This window comes from Cyanistes caeruleus, chromosome 1 (genome assembly GCF_971803275.1).
Source record: "Cyanistes caeruleus chromosome 1, bCyaCae1.hap1.1, whole genome shotgun sequence".
NCBI lineage: Eukaryota > Metazoa > Chordata > Aves > Passeriformes > Paridae > Cyanistes > Cyanistes caeruleus.
In genome coordinates, this window is record NC_141701.1 from 78,557,266 (window position 1) to 78,579,789 (window position 22,524).

Genomic DNA, 22,524 nt, shown 5'->3' on the forward strand with positions numbered 1-22,524 from the left:
TCAGACCAAGCACTTTGCATTTGGAATTAATGCCCAAGGCTACATCATGACAGGAGTCCAGAAGATCAAAACAAGGACTCTGAAGGATGGAAAAGCACAGGCTATGTGACTACTGCTTTCTATCCATGCAATTGGTTAAACCCTAGAAAGTCTTCCCTAGAAAACTTTTGTGAGCCTTGCCTCCCAGAGACCAGTAAAAACATCTTAAATGGCAGCACAAATGTTTCCTAACTGCTACAAGCTCTCTTCTTGATGGTACTGCTCTCTACTTAAGACATTTTTGTAGGCACTTCATACATTTGCACCGTGGAAAGCATCAACCAAATGTAATTTACTGGCTCAACATCCTGAAATAACATTTAGAAAACACAAAGGCAGATAGCTTTTCCTTTTAGAAAGACAAAAGTAGCAACATAAATTATGTCACTTCACTAAATGACCAAATTATAATTTTATAACAGCTTTTCTTCCTATCCATTCATGTTATAGTACAAGCTTACCCAGTTAACTTCTTTCTGAGCACCTCTGACCTTTGATTTCAAAAGGTGCCAAGAGCGGAATCTGCTTAACATAGTCACTGTGAACCACCATGCACCTTTCTTTAAAAGCCCACATCCAGGCACGAAGCAGATGGATGCTTCTTTTTGTCTTGGATCTGAATGAGTCTTCAGAGGAACAGAAGACTATGAAGGAATCTTCATGCAAGCAGAAAGAGTGCCTAGGTGCCAAAGATATTCTCTGATGTGCAGGCAAGCAAGGGGCACGAGACAGTAAAATGCTGCCTTGGGAGAGCATACAGTGGGGAAGAAAAGGATATTTTCAAACATACACACCTCCAAAATGGGACTTAGCCACTTTCAAAGGATCAACAATATTCATTTGTACTAATCCAATCTCAGAACCTGGGCTAATAGTAAGCCTAGAAGACAAGAGAACTCTGAAAAGACAAAAAAGGCAGGAGAAATTTCTTTTCACATTCTCTCTTAGCTTTGTATCATTATCTGAGCTCTCTGTACTTTTTAAAGTTCATGTTTCTATTCTCTGTTCTAATGAAACCAGCATTAGAGATTCCGAATGTACTCAGTGTTTAGGGAACGATAAATTCGATAATTACTTCAGTCCCATCAAACAGTCACTGAATAATATTTCAAAGTATGGCCTAGAGTCTCTTGCTTTCAAACTGGCACTAAAAATGGCACTCTGGAAATCCTGTGTACAGCGTTACCCCCATGAGAGTCAGGGCTGAGATAGGCATTGCAATGAGAACCTCATAAAGAGCAGGATTTTTCAAAATATATGTCTGAGACAGAGTGGGAGTTGCTTTGCTGAAAGAAAGAGTACTACTTGTTTGTTGCCTTCTTTTGTTGCTGTTTTTGAAATCTATAGGTAAGTCTTAATTTAAAAAACCAAAACTTGCAAAAGACAGTTTTGTTTTAAAGAAGGAACAATTTGTTGCACAACCCCCCAACACAAAGGCATGCATACACAAGCCTCCTATCAGGTGAAATTTTCCTGCCTCTTAGAAAACATTCTTTCTCTCTTGCTTTCTCTATTTTATCATAACATATAAAAAAGACTCAAACAATATTGAAAATATACACTAGAAGGTATCTTCTGGAAAGAAGATTTATCCCTGGCTGGAAGCAGCTTTAAAAAAATTACTTTGCCACAATATTTCAGGCTACATGTTTTCTATTGCACTTTCCCAAAATGCCTGTCAGAGTTCAGCACTGAGCATGACTAGGGAAGTAAAGAGAAACAGGATCTAAAAAGCAAGTAGAGGTAGGGACACTTAAGAATTAAAAATGTGCTTGCATATTTGTTTATTTTAAAAAGCAGAGCTGTATATTTTTTCCTTAAAGTTCTATTCTAAAATTATTAGGATATTTATTTTAATTTTCTAACATTTTCCCTAAAAATGTACATCTACTCGGAGTCATAAAATGAGAATACTAAAGGTATTTAACATTTTAGAAATTTGAGACTTGGTTCTCTGAACATTTACTTCAACAGCATTTTCATAAACCTTACAGGGTCATGGTGATAACATTTATTTTTACAAATAATAGTATAAACATCAGGGAATAAAAGCATAGAAGATGGGAGTATGAGAAAGGATAGCTGAAGAAATTTTCCAATTACAGTTTCTACTACATCTTTATCATCACCGGTACATTAACTGTTATGGTTGTACATTTTGTCCAATAATAGTGTCCAAGGAAGTATTTAGGATTATTAGGATTCTATGGTGCTAAATTAATTTGATATAAAATTAATTTTACTGTCAGTGTTGTAAGACACGCTATTAATCTCCTGTTCTTGGAGAACCAGAATCCCTATAAGCAACATTAAGAACCATAATTTTCTTCCAGACCAAATACATATATATATTTTATCTGACTATACAGCTTCCTATGAAAAATATGTATGTGGAAATTTTTCTAGTATCAGTGGAAGTGGTGACTGAAAGTCTGAGCCTTTAATCATCACCTTGAATGACTGCAAAAAATGGAAGCAGAAAACAAAAGTAGAGTTATTATATCTTTAGTAGTAAAACAAGAAAAAACTAGGAGTTCATCAACTAAATTATGAGATTTCATTAATATTCACCTAAAATGAATAAATTATTTTTTCAAAGTCACAGGAATATAGAACCAAAGTAATTATTCTCAAAGTTACTTAATAGAATGAGGAAAAACACACATTGAAGTAATTTCTTTAAAAGTCCAAATATCAAATCTCCAAAGGCATCCCTGTACTGTTAGGCTGCAATAGGAGAAACCTGCAAATAAAGGTAAACTACCCCTAGTAGCTAAAAGATCAGAAGTAAGTTTTTAGTCAAACTAGACATAACTAGATTCTGCAGAGTTCCCTTACTATTCAAAACTGAAGAAATATACATTTCCATCTGCTGCCTGTCCTATTACTGAGGTAACACCATTATAGCACCGTTTAAGTACCAAAGTGATAAACTGTTATTCTATCTTGAACTCTGAATTTATCACTTGTAGTAAAATATGGAATACCAAATGTTTATTTATGGTCAAAAAAGTTTCACCCTACATTTTTGCAGTTAAAAGTCTTTTGAAAAAATGAGATCTTTAATTCACTGTAAAAGAATAAGCACAAAGGAAAGTCATGGTGTTATTTGTGCACTCAGTTTCCTTTAATCATAATTTCTAATTAAGCATTGAAACCTCCAGACAGCATATTCAACTTATGAAAATCATATGTATTTTGCAGTATTTTGTAACACATAGGAGTTGTTCCAAGATAAATTAATTTCTCGTTTATCATATGCTATTCAACACATTGTATTTATTGAAATGGCTTGCCTACAGCTACTTTGACCAACAGGGTACAAACGTCATTAAAAATGTAAATATACCACAGGCTAAACTACTGAAGACACAAAGTCTAGCAGACTCATGAGCTTTCTGGGAATTTTTGAAATTTAAGAAAAGAAGAGAAAATTTAATATAAGCATAATACATGGCAGAGTGTTGATAATTTCTATTATTCCAGAGAAATTCAGGAATAAATGAAAACACATGTATGTTGTTAAACTCAGTGAGCACTGACTACAGAAACCAAACTCAATACATGCAAAGTGTTTTGAACCTGAAAAGTGTATCACAGAAAACATGATCTATTATCTGTATTTAGTAGGGAAATTAAAATAATATGGAAGTGTCTTTGACTGGCTGCTATTAACTGCCTTTGCTCATAAACTTCCATATGTATGGTTATATATGAGTCACAGTGCCTAAGAGAAGAGGCAGAATCACAATACTTATAGAAGAATGTTGTATTTCAGTGCTATCAAGGCTAGGGCACAGATGGAAAAAAATTGTCTATCAAGACCTCAAACAGTAACTTTTCTTCATGTCACCTTTCCAGTACAAGAAACACCATAAAAAAGGGTAGTTTCTTGCATTCCTTTTTATGGGACTAAGTTCCCAATCATAGAACTAATCATTATGAAAATATCTACTCTGCATTCTGAAGCAACCAAATCTACCAGCACTGGAAACTCAATTATATCATGTATTAATATTACATACATTAAATTTCATAAGATGTACTTGGCTAAACAGAGTAACTAAATTAAAATTTGATTTATAATTAAAAACTTATTAATCATTTCAAGAATATTAACACAACCCACATTATATATCTGCTACTCTAGTATCTCCAGAAGTTGTAGTGTAAGTCAGCCAGTGTTAGTCATCAGTTCCATGCAATGTTTGTGGCAATGCAGAAAGCCTTTAGAATGGATCAGCCATGGCATAATGAATCGTTGGATTAATGACATGTGTACTACACTACATACACATGTAGAAAACTGTAAATATATGGAGAAGCACTAAATTTCAAAATTACAGAGATCTCAAGTTTCTGATAGGTCGCTATTCTTGTAAGCTTTGCATGATCATCGAGAGATAGAGGGAAGAAATGGGAAGAAAAACAAAGACATTAGAAGAAAAAGATCAGAAACATTTTATAATAGCATCTGTATGATTACTTATCCCTAGGTCTGAATGGGGCTACCTGCACTTTCCACAGAGTCAAAAACTGTGGTGATTTTGAAATACGAATCACTATTTTTCTTACAATTATTAATTTGAAAATGCTGATACAATAGGTCGATATGTTTATAAATTATTCATTTCATATAGTTGTACTGGTAAAGTTCAGATAATAACGCAGAGTTTATGAACAGATTATCTGTACTACAAAGAAGAATTGATTTCTTTCACTGTCAATTCTAATTTAGTAATTTATAGGCAGAGCATGGTATGTGTGATTAAGCAAAAATTTTTAGTAAATTTGGAGATAAGATGAAAACTTACCCATTTATCAAAGCAGTGACTTATTGGATCACAGCCAGGGTTCACAACACCTTGTCCATATAATTTCATATAAATAAATATATTCAACTTTATCAAGAATTATTAAGAGTAGAATTAGACTGTGTGACCAAGTACTTCTTTACCACCAGATTCCTAAATAGAAACCATTTCTATAAAATGAAGTTCATTACACTCTTCTCATGGAAGGACTAGTGATATTAAATATTAACAACTATCTTAATTAAAACTCTGCCATTTCCATGATGTAAAACCTGAAGAATTTTTGATTTGCATTTAACTAACTGAGATATATTTCAAAATATGTTCATACACATACGAAACCAACAAACTGGTTCTAGACTAAAACTACTATGAAGACCAAAATCCTAGTTTTTTTCCTGTTTATTGTTTTGAGCTCATTAAAAGAAATCAAAGGTGTTCTCCTTTGAAAAATATTTACATCAGCAACCCTGTCCTGGGTTGCAGTATATTCTATCACCATCCTCATGTACTGTTGAAACCAGGTGAGGCAGTGCTCCCTGCCTCCCCCCCCCCCCCCCCCCCCGGGCTACCTTCTGTTAATGGGCCCATCAATGCCCTGCCCCATGACTCATAGATAACTTCCCCCTGTATTGTCCCCTGTTAATGGGCCCAACACTGCCTTGCTGCATGACTCAGAGATAACTTCCTCCTGGACTGTTTTCTGTTAATGGCTCATCAAGGCCTTATCTCATGACTCACCATCCCATTGTGAGATGCTCCTCCCCGAGGGAGGAGCCAAGCATTCCATACTGGATATAAGCTGAGAATTAGAACACCACAGCAGCCCTTACCTACGGGACTTCCAGAGGACAGGAGCTACTGCTGGACTTTCAGCTGAAGACCAGACCCCCTTTCTTCCAGAGGATCACGCTTCAACAAGACCACCTCATCTGGACGACTACCATCACCCTAACAGGGTTCCAGGCTGTATTCTGACTCTGTCAGTGTTTTTGATATTATTGCATTTATTCTTTTTATCATTTTCCTATTAAATTATAATTCTGACTTGCGATCTCTCACTGGTTTGATTTCAAACTAGTACATATTTTGGCGCCCAACGTGGGGCATTAACCTGAGAGAAAGTCAGAATTGCAATTTCATATTAACAGAAACCTATCCACCATGGTGGTTGGCTTGTCTATATGGGTACTGTATCTTGCTCTCTATATTTTCCCTCACATGGGGAACTACTTGCCTGTTGTATTGCTCCTGTTGAGACCAGGGAATGGTATGAGAATTGCTTTATTGGTTTATTATGCTTATGGCATGATAACCTGTGAGGCAATGAATACCATTCGGAATATATACTCAATTTTGTTTGCTTGTCCTAGTCTGGGCTGCTACATCTGGGACCTTCTCAACAATCGCACCCTGCCCTTGGTGGGAAGAGTGGAGAGTGGTTTCTTCCAGCCTTTCAGGTCAGGCACAGCAGTTTTTAAAAATATTGAGTTCTCTCTGGATGCCAAGGACAGCCTAGTCTTGCTGTTTTGTTTTCTCTGCATGGCCTGCACCATGTACACCATGCTTAGAAACAAAGCACTGTTTGGTGTGGTACAGCGTCTTCTTGAGGAGGAAGAGAAAAGAACCAAGAGCAGAGCAACAGCATCCATGACCACACAGACTGCCACAGAGGAGAAAGGAACCAAGAGCAAAGCCACAGCGTCCGTGTCTACGCAGACTGCCACAGAGGAGAAAGAAACCAAGAGCAAAGCAACAGCATCCGTGTCCACTCAGACTGCCACAGAGGAGAAAGGAACCAAGAGCAAAACAACAGCGTCCATGTCTACGCAGACTACCACAGAGGAGAAAGGAACCAAAAGGGCCATGAGCACCTCCACACAAACAGTCACCGAACCAGAGCAGCCTAAACCGGTAGAAGTTGCCCCCATTCAGAAAAAGAAATCAAAAAGCAAATCAGTCCGCATAGTGACTGATGAGGGTGAGGCAGGACCTTCACACGCAGCGGAGGAGACAGAACCAGAGATTATCACTCGCTCTCTATCCCTAGGTGAGCTGCGTGACCTGCGGAGGGAATTCACCCGCCAGACGAACGAGTCCATCCTAACCTGGCTGCTCCGCATCTGGGACGCTGCAGCAAACGACACCATCCTGGATGGAAGTGAGGCCAGGCAACTGGGATCGCTGTCCCGGGATGTGGTCATTGACCAGGGGATTGGGAGAACCCAAGAAACTCTCAGCCTCTGGAGGCGACTGCTGACAAGTGTAAGGGACAGATACCTCTGCAAAGAAGACCTCCAGGTGCACCAGGGAAAATGGAGCACAATGGAACAGGGTATCCGATGCCTGAGGGAGTTGGCTGTGCTGGAGATCATTTTTGCAGAAGATGAGAGATTTCCTAAGAGCCCAGATGGTGTCCAGTGCACGTCACAGATGTGGCTGAGATTTGCACGGCTTGGACCAGAGATGTACTCCCGTTACCTGGCAACACTGCAATGGAGGGAAGGTGAGGACAGGGTGGGTGTCCTGGCCAATAAACTAAGAATCTACGAGGACACTGTCACTGCCCCGTTTCGCACCCATGTCTCATCTGTGGAAACAAGGCTGGCTGAGCAAGTCCGGAGCTTGATTGAAGAGGGCCATCAGAAACTAAAAAAGGAACTTAAGGAAGAAATTTACCACGTCTCCCCAGAACCAACAAGAGTCTCTGCTATTAGGAGTAGGCATTCCCCAGCCAGGGAGAAAGGATACACTCCACGAGGTAACCTCTGGTTTTTTCTCCAGGAGCATGGAGAAGACATGAGGAAGTGGGATGGAAAACCCACCTCCTCCTTAGCAGCCCGGGTACGTGAACTAAAAAGAGGGACAACTACCACAAGGAGCTCATCTAGAGCCAGCGCCGCTCCGGTCTCTCGTGGCCAGAACATCAGAAGGTATAGGAATGATGATATGAGTGATCCTCTTGAAGGGACATCAAGAGCATATTCACCGGAGGAGAGCAACGTGCACCATGACCAGGATTAGAGGGTCCCTGCCTCTAGCCAGGTAGAGGAGAGGGACAACCGGATCTATTGGACAGTGTGGATCCGATGGCCTGGCACATCTGACCCACAAAGATATATGGCTTTGGTTGATACCGGCGCTCAATGCACTCTAATGCCATCAAGGTATGTGGGAGCGGAACCCATTTCTATTTCTGGGGTGACAGGGGGATCCCAGGAGCTCACGGTACTGGAAGCTGAAGTGAGTTTAACTGGGAATGAGTGGCAGAAACACCCCATCGTGACTGGTCCAGAGGCCCCATGCATCCTCGGCATAGATTACCTCAGGAACGGGTACTTCAAAGACCCAAAAGGTTATCGCTGGGCTTTTGGGATAGCTGCTCTAGAGACAGAAGGCATCAGACAACTGAGTACCTTGCCTGGTCTCTCAGACAACCCTTCTGCTGTGGGACTACTGAGAATTGAAGAACAACAGGTACCAATTGCCAGAGCAACAGTGCACCGTCGGCAATACCGCACCGACAGAGACTCTGTGGTCCCCATCCATACGATGATTCGTGAGCTGGAGAGCCAAGGGGTGGTCAGCAAGGCTCGTTCACCCTTTAACAGCCCCATATGGCCAGTGCGTAAGTCCAGTGGAGAATGGAGACTGACGGTGGATTACCGTGGACTGAATGAAGTCACGCCACCACTGAGTGCAGCCGTACCAGACATGCTGGAGCTTCAGTATGAGCTGGAATCCAAGGCAGCAAAGTGGTACGCGACCATTGATATTGCAAATGCGTTTTTCTCCATTCCTCTGGCAGCAGAGTGCAGGCCTCAGTTTGCCTTCACCTGGAGGGGTGTGCAGTATACCTGGAACCGATTGCCCCAGGGGTGGAAGCACAGTCCTACTATCTGCCATGGACTGATCCAGACTGTGCTAGAAAAGGGTGAGGCTCCAGAACACCTGCAGTACATTGATGACATCATTGTGTGGGGGAACACGGCAGCAGAAGTATTTGAGAAGGGACAGAAGATCATCCAGATTCTCCTGAAGGCTGGTTTTGCCATCAAGAGGAGCAAAGTCAAGGGACCTGCCCGGGAGATCCAGTTCCTGGGGGTAAAGTGGCAAGATGGACGGCGTCAGATTCCCACTGAAGTCATCAATAAGATCACTGCGATGTCTCCACCGACCAACAAGAAGGAAACACAAGCTTTCCTAGGTGCCATAGGCTTTTGGAGAATGCACATTCCTGAATATAGCCAGATTGTGAGCCCTCTCTACCTGGTTACCCGCAAGAAGAACAATTTCCATTGGGGCCCTGAACAACAACAAGCTTTCGCCCAGATCAAGCAGGAAATCGCTCATGCGGTAGCCCTTGGTCCAGTCAGAACGGGGCCAGAAGTGAAAAACGTGCTCTACTCTGCAGCCGGGAACAATGGTCTGTCCTGGAGCCTTTGGCAGAAGGTGCCTGGTGAGACTCGGGGTCGACCACTGGGATTCTGGAGCCGAAGCTACAGAGGATCCGAGGCCAACTACACCCCAACAGAGAAGGAAATTTTGGCCGCCTATGAAGGAGTCCAAGCTGCCTCAGAGGTCATTGGTACTGAAGCGCAGCTGCTTCTGGCACCCCGACTGCCGGTGCTGGGGTGGATGTTCAAGGGAAAGATTCCTTCCACGCATCATGCCACCGATGCTACTTGGAGCAAATGGATTGCCCTCATTACACAGCGTGCCCGTATTGGAAACCTGAACCGCCCTGGGATTCTGGAAATTATAACAAACTGGCCTGAAGGTGAGACTTTTGGATTATCTTCTGAAGAAGAGGAGCAAGTGACACGTGCTGAGGAAGCCCCACCATATAATGAGCTACCGGAGAGTGAAAGACGATATGCCCTCTTCACCGATGGTTCCTGCCGAATTGTAAGCACTAACCGGAAATGGAAAGCTGCTGTATGGAGCCCCACACGACGAGTTGCACAAGCTACCGAGGGAGAGGGTGGATCGAGTCAGGTCGCAGAACTTAAAGCTGTCCAGCTGGCTTTAGATATTGCTGAAAGAGAGAAGTGGCCGAGGCTCTATCTCTACACTGACTCCTGGATGGTAGCTAATGCTCTGTGGGGATGGCTGGATCGATGGAGAAAAGCCAACTGGCAGCGCAGAGGGAAACCCATCTGGGCCGCTGAGATTTGGCAGGACATCGCCGCTCGGGTGGAGAAGCTGATCGTGAAGGTTCGACACGTTGGATGCTCATGTACCCAAAAGTCGGGCTAATGAAGAGCACCGTAACAATGAGCAGGTGGATCGAGCTGCCAAGGTGAAAATATCACAGGTGGATCTGGACTGGCAGCACAAGGGAGAATTATTTTTAGCTCGTTGGGCCCATGATGCCTCTGGTCATCAGGGACGAGATGCAACGTACCGATGGGCTCGTGAGCGAGGGGTGGACCTTACTATGGACAGCATCTCACAGGTTATCCACAACTGCGAGACCTGCGCTGCAATCAAACAGGCCAAGCGGGTAAAGCCTCTGTGGTACGGTGGAAGATGGTCCAAGTACAGGTATGGGGAAGCCTGGCAAATTGACTACATCACCCTTCCCCAAACCCGCCAAGGCAAGCGCTACGTGTTGACCATGGTGGAAGCAACCACTGGATGGCTGGAGACATACCCTGTGCCTCATGCTACTGCCCGGAACACCATCTTGGGCCTGGAAAAGCAAGTCCTTTGGAGACATAGCACCCCTGAGAGAATCGAGTCAGACAACGGGACGCATTTCAAGAACAGCCTCATAAGTACTTGGGCCAGAGAACGTGGAATTGAATGGATCTATCATATCCCTTATCATGCACCAGCTGCTGGGAAAGTTGAACGGTGCAATGGACTACTCAAGACTACCCTAAAAGCACTTGGTGGAGGAACCTTCAAAAATTGGGAAGTGAACTTAGCAAAGGCCACCTGGATGGTTAACACCAGAGGATCCATCAATCGAGCTGGTCCTGCCCAGTCTGAACCCTTGCACACGGTGGATGGAGATAAAGTCCCTGTGGTACACATGAGAGGTATGTTAGGAAAGACTGTTTGGATTAATCCCACCTCAGGCAAGAGCAAACCTATCCGTGGGATTGTCTTCGCTCAAGGACCTGGTTGCACTTGGTGGGTAATGCGGAAAGATGGGGAAACCCGATGTGTGCCACAAGGAAACCTCATTTTAAGTGAGAACTGTGTGTAAGGTTCCATTGTATATATATATATATATATGTGTGTGTGTGTGTGTGGAGTTTAAGGAAGGTACTGATTTGGAATTATGTAGATGGTAATAGAATAAGGGGTGGATTATGTCCTGGGTTGCAGTATATTCTATCACCATCCTCATGTACTGTTGAAACCAGGTGAGGCAGTGCTCCCTGCCTCCCCCCCCCCCCCCCCCCCGGGCTACCTTCTGTTAATGGGCCCATCAATGCCCTGCCCCATGACTCATAGATAACTTCCCCCTGTATTGTCCCCTGTTAATGGGCCCAACACTGCCTTGCTGCATGACTCAGAGATAACTTCCTCCTGGACTGTTTTCTGTTAATGGCTCATCAAGGCCTTATCTCATGACTCACCATCCCATTGTGAGATGCTCCTCCCCGAGGGAGGAGCCAAGCATTCCATACTGGATATAAGCTGAGAATTAGAACACCACAGCAGCCCTTACCTACGGGACTTCCAGAGGACAGGAGCTACTGCTGGACTTTCAGCTGAAGACCAGACCCCCTTTCTTCCAGAGGATCACGCTTCAACAAGACCACCTCATCTGGACGACTACCATCACCCTAACAGGGTTCCAGGCTGTATTCTGACTCTGTCAGTGTTTTTGATATTATTGCATTTATTCTTTTTATCATTTTCCTATTAAATTATAATTCTGACTTGCGATCTCTCACTGGTTTGATTTCAAACTAGTACAAACCCCTTAACCCAGAATTCTGCTTATTAGTCTTGCAAAAATTTGAGAAGTGCCTGTTAAACAGTTGCACTCAGCAGTTCCTACCCAGCTGCACATGCAGGATGTCTCTCAGCACTACTCTTTGTTTGTACATTCTAGTTTCATGTTCTTTGTGACATAATCGGAGAGCTGTGGGGTGGGGCAGCAGCGGAGGACCCCAGGCCTCCCAGTGTATGACATAAAAGTACAAGTCCCATGCTCATTTATATAAAGGCATTGAAGTCCCCTGAAGAAGATAATTTTCTGGTATTTCAGCTAGGGGCAGAAATAAATCAATCAGTGCAGAAATTTTAGTTGCTATCCACAGGGTTAAAGTGCAGTAGGATAACAGAAACATGAGAGCACTGTCTCGTAGATCTGTCTGCTTCCTTCCACAATGTCTTCTCAATATTCTTCTCTTCACATCAGCATTTATTGTTAACTAGGATGATTATACTATTTCTCCACTGTATTACAATAAAGCACGAGACCAAATTTTAAGACTTTATTGGATTCAAGATTTTATCCTTCTTGGATAAAAAAAGTGTATGTTTTTATTTGAATTCTGGAGAGTATGGGTCATTTCACTACCTAAGAGCTTTTAAGAATGACAGGCACATTATCTATCAATAGATATTTATCTGCTCATTCCTCATTTTCTGATAGCATTTACATACCCTGTAATCTGGAGGGAATTAATGCTCTCAGTATCCTTATGAAACAAGAAATAAAATTCCCCTTTCCCACACAGAATATAAAATAACTTAATTTTTCACATTGTTTGGAAAGTTTAACTCAAATATTTTTAATCCTAGACTAAGTCTTGTCTCTGCTTGAGAAGTTATTAAAACGGCTGGGAAAGTAAAAGTGTTTTCATCTGGACTAAACAGAGTAACCCAGTAATATTTTATGAACACATATAATGTGGGGCAATTTCCTGCAAAAATTCTAAAATAAAAACCAGGCTTCTGATTGTAACACCAATAAAGAGAAAGCTGGTGTACCCTGGGTTTAGTGCTGGGGTTACTTGATATAACCTGGTATAGGATGACAAAGGAAAAAAGAACAAATGAAAGTAAAGAGAAGAGAAGCCCAAAATTCATCTGTTTGGAAGCAGGAGTAAGAAACAAGAGAATGGTTGAGCCTCATAGAATTTTAATTTGAACATTCATAGTAAAAAAATTTCATTTGCATTTGTCTTGGTCTAATGAGGGGAAAATTCAGACTTTTAAGTGTAAAGACTGTTAAAGGATATTAACCAGAAAAAAAAAAAAATTAAGAAAATCCTTAAATAAGATTATATTACTCACTGAAGAAACATTCATTAGTATGGTTTTATAGGAAGTGAAAAATTTGGAAAAGATTTGGAAAAGCACAGGGGAAAATAAATGGTTATTTAAAATAATACTATTCTGTAGGGCAAACAAAATTAAAGTCAATTTAGTGAATAAAAACACACATTTCTAAAATACAAATGCATACAAATATGGCATTTAAAAATGTAAATATGTGGAAATTTTATTCAATTTTTTATAATATAAAAGGATTTAAATAAAATATTTAATTCTTTAATTTTTTTTTCTAGACTTTTTGTTCCAATGAAATTATAAAAACTTGGTCCTGATACTGTCTTTATATTTCAAACACTTTTTCTTTTCATATTATAAAATAGTGATTTTTCCAAATATGGAAGCTTAGTCTAAACTCTCGAATTCCAGCTGAATTTCTTTCATGCTGAATTTCAGCACGAATTTCCATGTATTCATTAGTATAAGATTCTATAAGTCATGTCAGTCCCTCAAGTCTAAAGCACTGTTAACAGCTATTCTATCCAGAGAAACAGTTTAAAATAAAACAACGGTGTAATTTTTTCCCTATCAAAAATGCAATTGATTAGTATTATCTAAATATTTCAAAGGAATTGAATCATATCCCCTAGCCTGACCTTCTTCAAAACATACTAAAAACCACCAGCGTGGAAAATTTTTTTAACTTGTTTTCATCTTCTCTAGTGCTGTCTTCTAGGTAGTTATATTACAGAATCTTTAATTTTAAGATTTAAAATTAATGTTTCTTGTTTTAGATTTTTATTAACAGCTTACAATTAAAAAAGCAATATTGGAGAAATTTCTTGGAAGGGAATTTTCCCTGCTAATTCCCAAACTCCTCTAAGTAGTAAAAAAATTAAAATGAAATCAGAAAATACTTCTACTGATATTGCAATATTTGAGTACAATTTATTTTTTTTTTTGCATTTATCTTAGATATCCAGATTAAAAAAATAATAGCAAAAAGCAATTTCAGAAAAATATTATCAACAATGAAACACTGGATGCATACAAAGAAACAGACTTTGGACAATGGTGTCAGTTAAAATTAATTATTTTAATCTATTATTTCAGAATGTCTCTGGAGAAGCAATACTGCAAGATACTACTAGGGGGTCATTATTGTTTTTAGCACTATATGTTTTTTTAACATACAAATCTTGGGTTGTAGCAAGAAAAATTAAAAATAAAATAATGCTTAGAAATGCTTAGGGATGGTTCTCAAACCAAATGATTGAAAAAAGGTATTTTAAATAAGCTGGTATATCAAAATTTTTGCATCATATAGTCCTTATGTCATAAATAATAATGAATGAACTTTGAGGGAATAAAGGTATCTTAGAAAAAGAAGTTGCTTGACAAAGAATTTATTGAGTACAAAAATGGTTTGTAAATGGAGATTGTGTTTTACAAATTCAAGTTGTTTTGTCACTAGACATGCACTGGAAATTACAGTGGTGGGGTTGGTCCTGTTCCAACATGATATATCAGGAATAGATTCCTGCTCTGCACAGCTAAAACAAAACCTGTATTAATTTGGATCTGACAGAGGGTGGGTTTTTTTGTGATTTTTCTAATTAAAAGACAATTTTTCTTCTCCAAATCCCAGCTAGAAGTATACCACTGTACTGAATTAGATCTATCTTTTCCTCCTCTTGCCTATGAAATACAGGAGAAGGAGAGTTAATATTCACATTCAGCTATATTTGAGCAGAGGGAGCTAACAAGAATATATTTTCCTTTCCTGGGCGTACAACTGTCACCATGTAAAATTCAAAGTCCTTAAGAAGGGAAGGGGAAGGATATTAATTGACTCCAAAAGCTGTGCCCATGCTGCTTCTCAGGATATTTCCTGCTAAAAACTTCAAGTCAAGATATACACTAGGTGGGATGCTCCCTTTGAGTGACTAAAAAATTCACTTTAATCATAGGTTTTCTCTATGGCACATGATACATGGTTTCCCATGGTCGGACTGCTGTAAGTGAGTTGGACCCTGTAAGAAGAGAAGTTACTTTGATGGTTTCAACTGGGGTAAAGTTAATTTTCTTCATAGTAGCTAGTATGGGATTATGTTCTCGGATTTGTGCTGAACACAGCTCTGATAACTTGGGGATATTTATTTCTTGCTGAGCTGTGCTTGCACAGCATCAAGGTTTTTTCTGCTTCAGACTGCCCCAACAGCAAGGAGCCTTGGGGTGAACAAGAAACTGGCAGGAGACAGTCAGGACAGCTGACCCCAGCTGACCAAAGGGACATTCCACACCCCATGGCATCATGCTCAGGATTTCATGCTTGGGGAAGAAGAAAGAAGCAGGGGATTATCAGAGTGATGGCATCTGTATTCCCAAGTCCCTGTTACATGGGACGGAGCCCTGATCTCCTGGAGATGGATGAGCACCTGCCTGCGCATGGGACACAGTGAATGAATTGGGAAGTGGCAAATGAGTTCCTTGTTTTGGTATGCTTGTGTGCACAACTTTTGCTTTCCTTATTCAACAGTCCTTACCCCAATCCAAGAGTTTTCCCACTTCTCCCCTTCTCACTCTCCTCCCCAGCCTGACTGGGGAGGGTGAGTCAGCGGCTGTGTGGGGCTCGGCTTCTAGCTGGGCTTAAACCACAGCCCCTAGAAACAAGGGTGCAGATTGTCTCCAGACAAGATAGCAAGCACATCTCAGTGCTGACTACATTCCAGTGGTTGCCTGAGAAACCCTGAATAATACACTTTTTACACCTGGGGCACTAAAAAAGGAGATCTCATTATATCCCATTATTGTAATGGGCAACAGAATGCCAAGAACATATTAAATACTAGTAATGAATATAACACAATGTAGAGAATAGTTTGAATTCCAACTGTTTTGCATAATTCTTGTAAGACTAACCATAAAATTACCTGACTACTTTTAAAAAATTGCTTCATATATACTCTCTTCTGTTTCAATTCTAATTATTTCCTGAGTTATTTAAAAAATTATTTCTCCCCTTTTTTTTTAATATAATATTTGAGAAGAAAAATATTACAGTTTACATCCTGAAGAAAATAAAATGTCTATCACTGTTATACATCCTCCTATGAAAGAAAATGGAAACAAATTACATTCCATACAGTATCCTGGTCACTCTTGAATGACTTTAAACTAGTTTGAACATTGATATGTAAAAAAAAAAAAAGTAATATAAATAAAAAATAACACATTCTTTCCTAAACTATAACTTGGTTCATATTCACGCAAGAAGTTTGAAATGGGCTAATCATGTTTAAACGTTTGGTTTGCCTTTACTGGAAGGGGCAAGGAAAAGAAGTGAAGTAGCACAGTCAGAGGATGCATTCCTTGATGCTATTAGACAGTGATTTTCATTACAGAGACATGTAAGAGAACTTAGAAGTCTTTTTGAATCACGGAAATTTTGTAGGGGAAAATGGAAGCAAAAATAAAATTCAAAATTCAAATATACTCAGTGGTTTGACTATTCCTATTAAATAAAATAGCATTATAGATAGCACCAAATGAATAATTGTGGTAAAAATAAGACCCTACTTGAATTCCCATGCACCACTAATCAAGATGCCTTGAGCATGCAAATATACCCTCTTCACATTTCCAAAAAGTCTTAATAAAACCCACAAAGTTCTGAACAGAAGAAGAGACTAGTTAGAATTTCCAGAAAGAATCTTCTATTTGAGAAATAAGAGTACTACCTACATTCCAAAGAGAAATCTTAATGTGTTTCAATGTTTTTCCTAATTCCATAAAGTAATGTTTTTTAAGACCTTGTCAAATGGGAAGAAACATTGCCAGAAAATGAAAAGGGAGTCATGGTCATGTCAATCCTTAGAGTGGTACATCCTTTTATGTTGCAAACATAGGCTTGAGTGCACTGAAAGCATTACAGCTGATAATAACATATAGACCCAATATACAGACCTGAACTCTTATCAGTCACAACGAAGCCTTTAATGGAGCTATAATTTTGTTTATTTTGAAAATCCATCTTGGACTGCACATTATTGATTGCAGACAGCTGAGCTGCAAAGATTGGGTAATGAAGTCTGTGCAACTAAACCAATCCTCCTTAAGAAATATAGGAGGAGAAAATCCAACCCCTACATATCTGCATTACAGGAATCTGATTTACAATCTGGCAAATCAAGTCTAGTTTGGTGACTATAAACAACTAAGAGTAAGCAAGTTCTGTCATATAACATTCATATTTACTAGATGATGAATGCTAACACAAATTTTTCTTGGCAAGATGTATTAGTCACTTGAAAGTACTCACTTTCCAAATTGCCTTTCTGTCCTCATTCTTATTATTTCAAAATGCCTGCCAGTTAAAGACAATTTTCATAGCTTAATGTAGCCCTTCACCATCTAACTGGACAGCAGTGCATTATGTAATTTACTATATATTCAAGAAGGAAAAGCGACATACCCATTTATTTTTCTGAGACATTACTTGAAATTTTAAGTACTTGTCATATTCAGTCTGCCAAGTTCAATATTTATTAGTTTAATTTAACAGGGAAACTTAAAAAAAATATTTGATATCCCAGTGCAAAGTAATCTTTGGTTTACACCTTATTTTCATCTGGTATTGATCAAGATAACTAAAGCAATCTCAGATGATGCCGGAAGATAAACTAGTCAGGAGTTGGCTTCTTCCTAGTATAGCAGTAAAGAGGGAAGTACTGGATTCTGAACTTTTTTTCTTCCTCCTTTCATCCTCCACTTAATCTATATTTTATTTGCAGTGATGTGGTAGATAAAAACACTATTTATAATTTTTTTTACAAGTTACACTCCAAGACAAGATCTCTATTTCTCATATCTTTTTTCTTTTCTTACTGCAATTTACTTTATTATTCTGATCTTATCCTTTATTTTTTTCCTTTAGTAGGATCTTCACTTTCATACTGCCAGCACTGTTATCATTACAGTTCAATGAACTTCCTCGTGAACTATCATGAAGAGCCACTCACATTTATTTCTCAATTGTTTTGCAGTAATAGCCTCTTTTATAGGTGTACTGCTAGGTGTTTTTCACACCTCTTTTTTCACAAGTTTTAAATTTCTAGCAGGTTTTTTTTTTCCTTATTTTGGAGCATGTCAATACAGAGCTCTGCTGTATCACAATGCTGTATTTATATACAGTAAATTGCAGGAATTCAAATGTGCTTCTCTTTTCTAATATGTTTTCATCCCTGATTCTTTTTCCCCACAATTTATTTTAGTACTCACAGTTCACATTAATATAGAACGTATCCATTCTCAGCTCAACTTTTAACTTTTTCTGAATATCCAAACTCCATGTGCTCAGCTTTTTGTCTTTTTCAGTTGCTCCATTATTATGAATACAATGTGTTCGTGCTGTTACCTGTTTTGAGGATATTAACATCCCCAACCCACTATAGCTAAGATATTCAGTATGTTCAAAACTGGTGAATTTCCATACTATCATTCCATGGAGAATGATGAACATAAAGAAAAGTGCTTCCTAATGGACAGTGAGAGCAGTTAAATTTACTGAAGAAAGCACAAATTCTGGCACAGAAATAAGGATATTACAGTCCTCTATTATATTTTTAATGCAGAAGTTCCTTTTCTGAACTATAAGAAGTTTCTCCCCAAACGCTGTTAGATTCTTGCCATGAGTGACTCTCTAAGATGTGCTATTGTGTTTTGAGCCACAAACTCCAACATTTTGTCCTCAGCTTTGGCATGATAGCAAACGCTTCAAAATGAAAGAGAAAAGGAACAAATATAGAGAGGGTGCTATTCCTTCTCACCTTACAAGAGCCAGAGACACACGGTGAACAGATTTGAAGGTTTCATCCAAAGCATTGCATTTAATGGACATAATGGGAACACCTTATATAAAATTTCCTTTTCCCTGATTAATTATTAGATTATTTTGGTGTTATCATTTGCCTGATAATTTACATGGGGCCTTCTGCCTTTTTTTTTTGTTTGTTTGTTCAAAGATTATTATCAAATAATCAATTCGGTTTTTTTACTTAAATAACATATAAAGCACATAAACTTATAACTTGAGCTAGACAGAAAAATGTCAAAAAAGGTTAGCGGAAAAATCATCTGTACTCACATAAAGCACAGTCACATTGTTACTCAGTATAGTTATTTATTTTTCTGACTATTTGACCAATGATGTCACATTTGCTGTGCAAAATGTTATTATCAGGGGCCACATAAAATACCTTATCAATTATTGCCTATATAAATAAATGAGTACATTAAAATCCTGATACATTTACTACTATTTGTGAGAAAAAAACTCTTCCAAACAGAGTTTTAAAAGTTATTTATGTTAGGCTCTGCAATTTCTCTTTTTTAAATTTTTTTCCCTTATTTCTTTGAGAGAAAGAAATTACTGGCATGATATCACATCAATATTTTAAATATATATTTGCAAAATAAAAGCAAAAAATAAGAAATTCCTGATCAACAAAACAAATCTGCTCAGCATAAATGACCAAAGTAGTAGTGAGGAGAATGGTGAAGGGCTATCACTAAGCCAGAATAATTTTAAAATAAATTCTACCCAACTAGATTGACAGCATAGCACAGAGAAGGAAGTAGACCCCATTTAAAGGAATTTTAATGCTTCATACAAAATTATTTCTCTTTCATCCATACAAAATTCTCACAATCCCAAAACAAATGCATCTTAAAGTTTGGCTCAGAAAGCCAACATAGAAGTTGTTCTTTCTTCACTGTTTATTGAACTCTCAAGCCCAAATCTTGCATGCTATCAGGTTTCTAATCACTCAGCAACCAATCTGTCATCTTTACTCCAGTTCTAAAAAGTTTTATCACCTTCCCACCTTTAACTAAGGTTTTCTATCCTTTCACTATGCTTCTGTGCAGGGAAATAAACCTAGGAGCTGCAGAAAACCCCTACACAACCCTCCAGTTTAAAACACTTAGAACTTGTATAGCAAGTACTTTATGCCCAGTACAGCTGCTGGCAGAGAAATTGGCTCCGATCTTACCTCCCACGTCTCCTGCAGCTCAACCGCTTCCGCTGGGTACTTGTTTATTTCTCTTTTCCTTTCATATCCCTGACCTTTTTTTTCTAATGTGTTGAGCTGAGTTTGGAGTCAGGGTGATGAATGAGATGTGATCATGAGAATCACGGTGAGGCTGCATGTGCGGGGCTGCTTCTCGGGCAGCACAGCAGCAGACGGAGGAGGGGGGAAGTGGAAATCTGACAGGTTTAGCTTGCTGACAGCCCATGTTTATGGACTCTGTAAAGAATACAGATGAGACAGAGGAAAGACAGAGACGACAATGACATAATAAATCTTAGCCCCAGTGTTTTCAGTCCAAAAAATGTAAAGAAATAAAATCAAGTTTGGGATGCTGTTAATGGCTAGGCTTTCACAAAACTGAACCTCTTCACTGTCTGCTTCTTTAGATGAGATTAATAGATACACTCCACTCCACTGTGCTTCTGCCTTCTGCACAGAAAATTGCAGCTTCTCCTCCCTTTGACCAAAAAATACTTTAGGTAATAAATGAGATAGGCGTTCTAGTTCCAATAAACAGGGTCATATATTTGCATAGATTTAAATAAATAAATAAACAAACAAACAAATAAATAAATAAATAAACAAAATAAGATAAAGTGGCAGGGTAAAGACCAGCCTCCATTCTGAAAACAGCAGTCAGTTCTTCAGCTGCTTCAAATACTGTGTTGTTTGGCTTCAGAGGAGCCATGCCCATTTATATCAGGTGAGGTTCTTTCTTCTGTTTTTCATTTGTGAAAAATTCCAAGTAAATTTCAAGTAAATTACAAAACACTAAATAAAGAATGCAAGATTTTATCTAATATCAAATTTTTAAATGTTTACAACTTTTTCCTTCTCCAATGTCCCAGACAGAGCAGAAGTTTCTTTCACTGTTTTGAATACATCCATCAAGAACATGATTTTTTTTATGCTGAATTTTTAATAGGCTACATCTTCCAGAAAGACTTTTTCAGAGCTGCTCTCATTTCTCAAGTTACACTGATTCCTGAAAAAGTTACAAATTTCCACAATTCCCAGTTGTGAAAAAAAAAAGAGAAAGAATGTAAGCTATCATGACAAAATATTTTCATACTCTTTAAACAGTTATCACCGAGCAAAAAAAAGACAGTCAGAGTAAGACGACTTCTGTTTAGATTCTGGAAAAGACAATATTTATTTCCTTCTCAGAAGCTGTAAATTCTGTATCCATTTTCATTCATTTGAGTCCCGTTCTAGGAATGGAATATTTAATATTCATCTTGCTGCCTTTGGTAGATTAACATGTTGTTGAAGGTAAGAAAGAAAAGGCCATTAAACCCAAGTGAACTAACAGGAGAGATCAAAGAGCACATCAAACACTTCAATTTAGGCAGAAGAACCACACTGAAACACACTTGTTTTTTCCCCCCTCTGTCTTCCAATAGCAACATCTGCTTTCAGGCCAGGTATCATATTTTTACTAGTTTATTTGCTAACTGGAAGCTGCTTGTTAACTTGTTCAGCCTCCAAAATCATGTCTCATCCACAACCGTCCAGTTCAGCCATCCATCAGCATGTGAAAGTGCAGCCAGCACAACCTTAGTGAGGCAGTGTGTGAAAGGCAGAAATGTGCAGGGTGGGTAACATTGCTCCCAATAACCAGCCTTTAGAGCCTAGGCACTTCTGTTGGAACATGGGCTAAATTTATACAAATAAAGATTAAGGAAAGGAGCAGCTTTTCATGAAAACCAGAGTTTTTTAAGGCATGCAAAAAGCCAAGAATAATCACTAGCAGTTTTAGAGAGAATGATTTTCTTCCTAAACTTGTGGGCAGGCAAGGGTAAAGGCAGGAGGGAAGACTTCCAACTTAAGATCTCAAATTATTACATACCTCTCTCAATAGTCAGCGAATCAGCAAAGCATCATTTTCATACATATTAACAGTTTGTTAACTTACAGAATTAAGCAAGTTAAAAACTTTATTCAATATCTCTGAGAAAGACAAGCACAGAAAATCTGTCTTTCAATTTCCTGATCTAATTCTGAAATGATGCTGCACTAGACAAGCCTCCTTTCTAAATGGTTGTCCCAGACCCCCAGCTGAAACTCCAACTGCTGTATTAAATGCTATATATTTATCAGCTCCATTATGTTTAGGCAGAATAATTTTATTTCTTCTAGTATCTTTAGATAAATTATGAAAAAACAACAAAAAAGAAATTATCTACAAGAAATTACATTTCTTGTTATTGCTTCCTTTGGTGCACTTTTAAAATACTGCCAGCTCCTCTCCTATGGAAATAAGGAGGATGTGAAAAATAAAATAATAAAAAAGAAGTTGTATAAATGGAAATAATAATGTAAATACATTAAGTCAA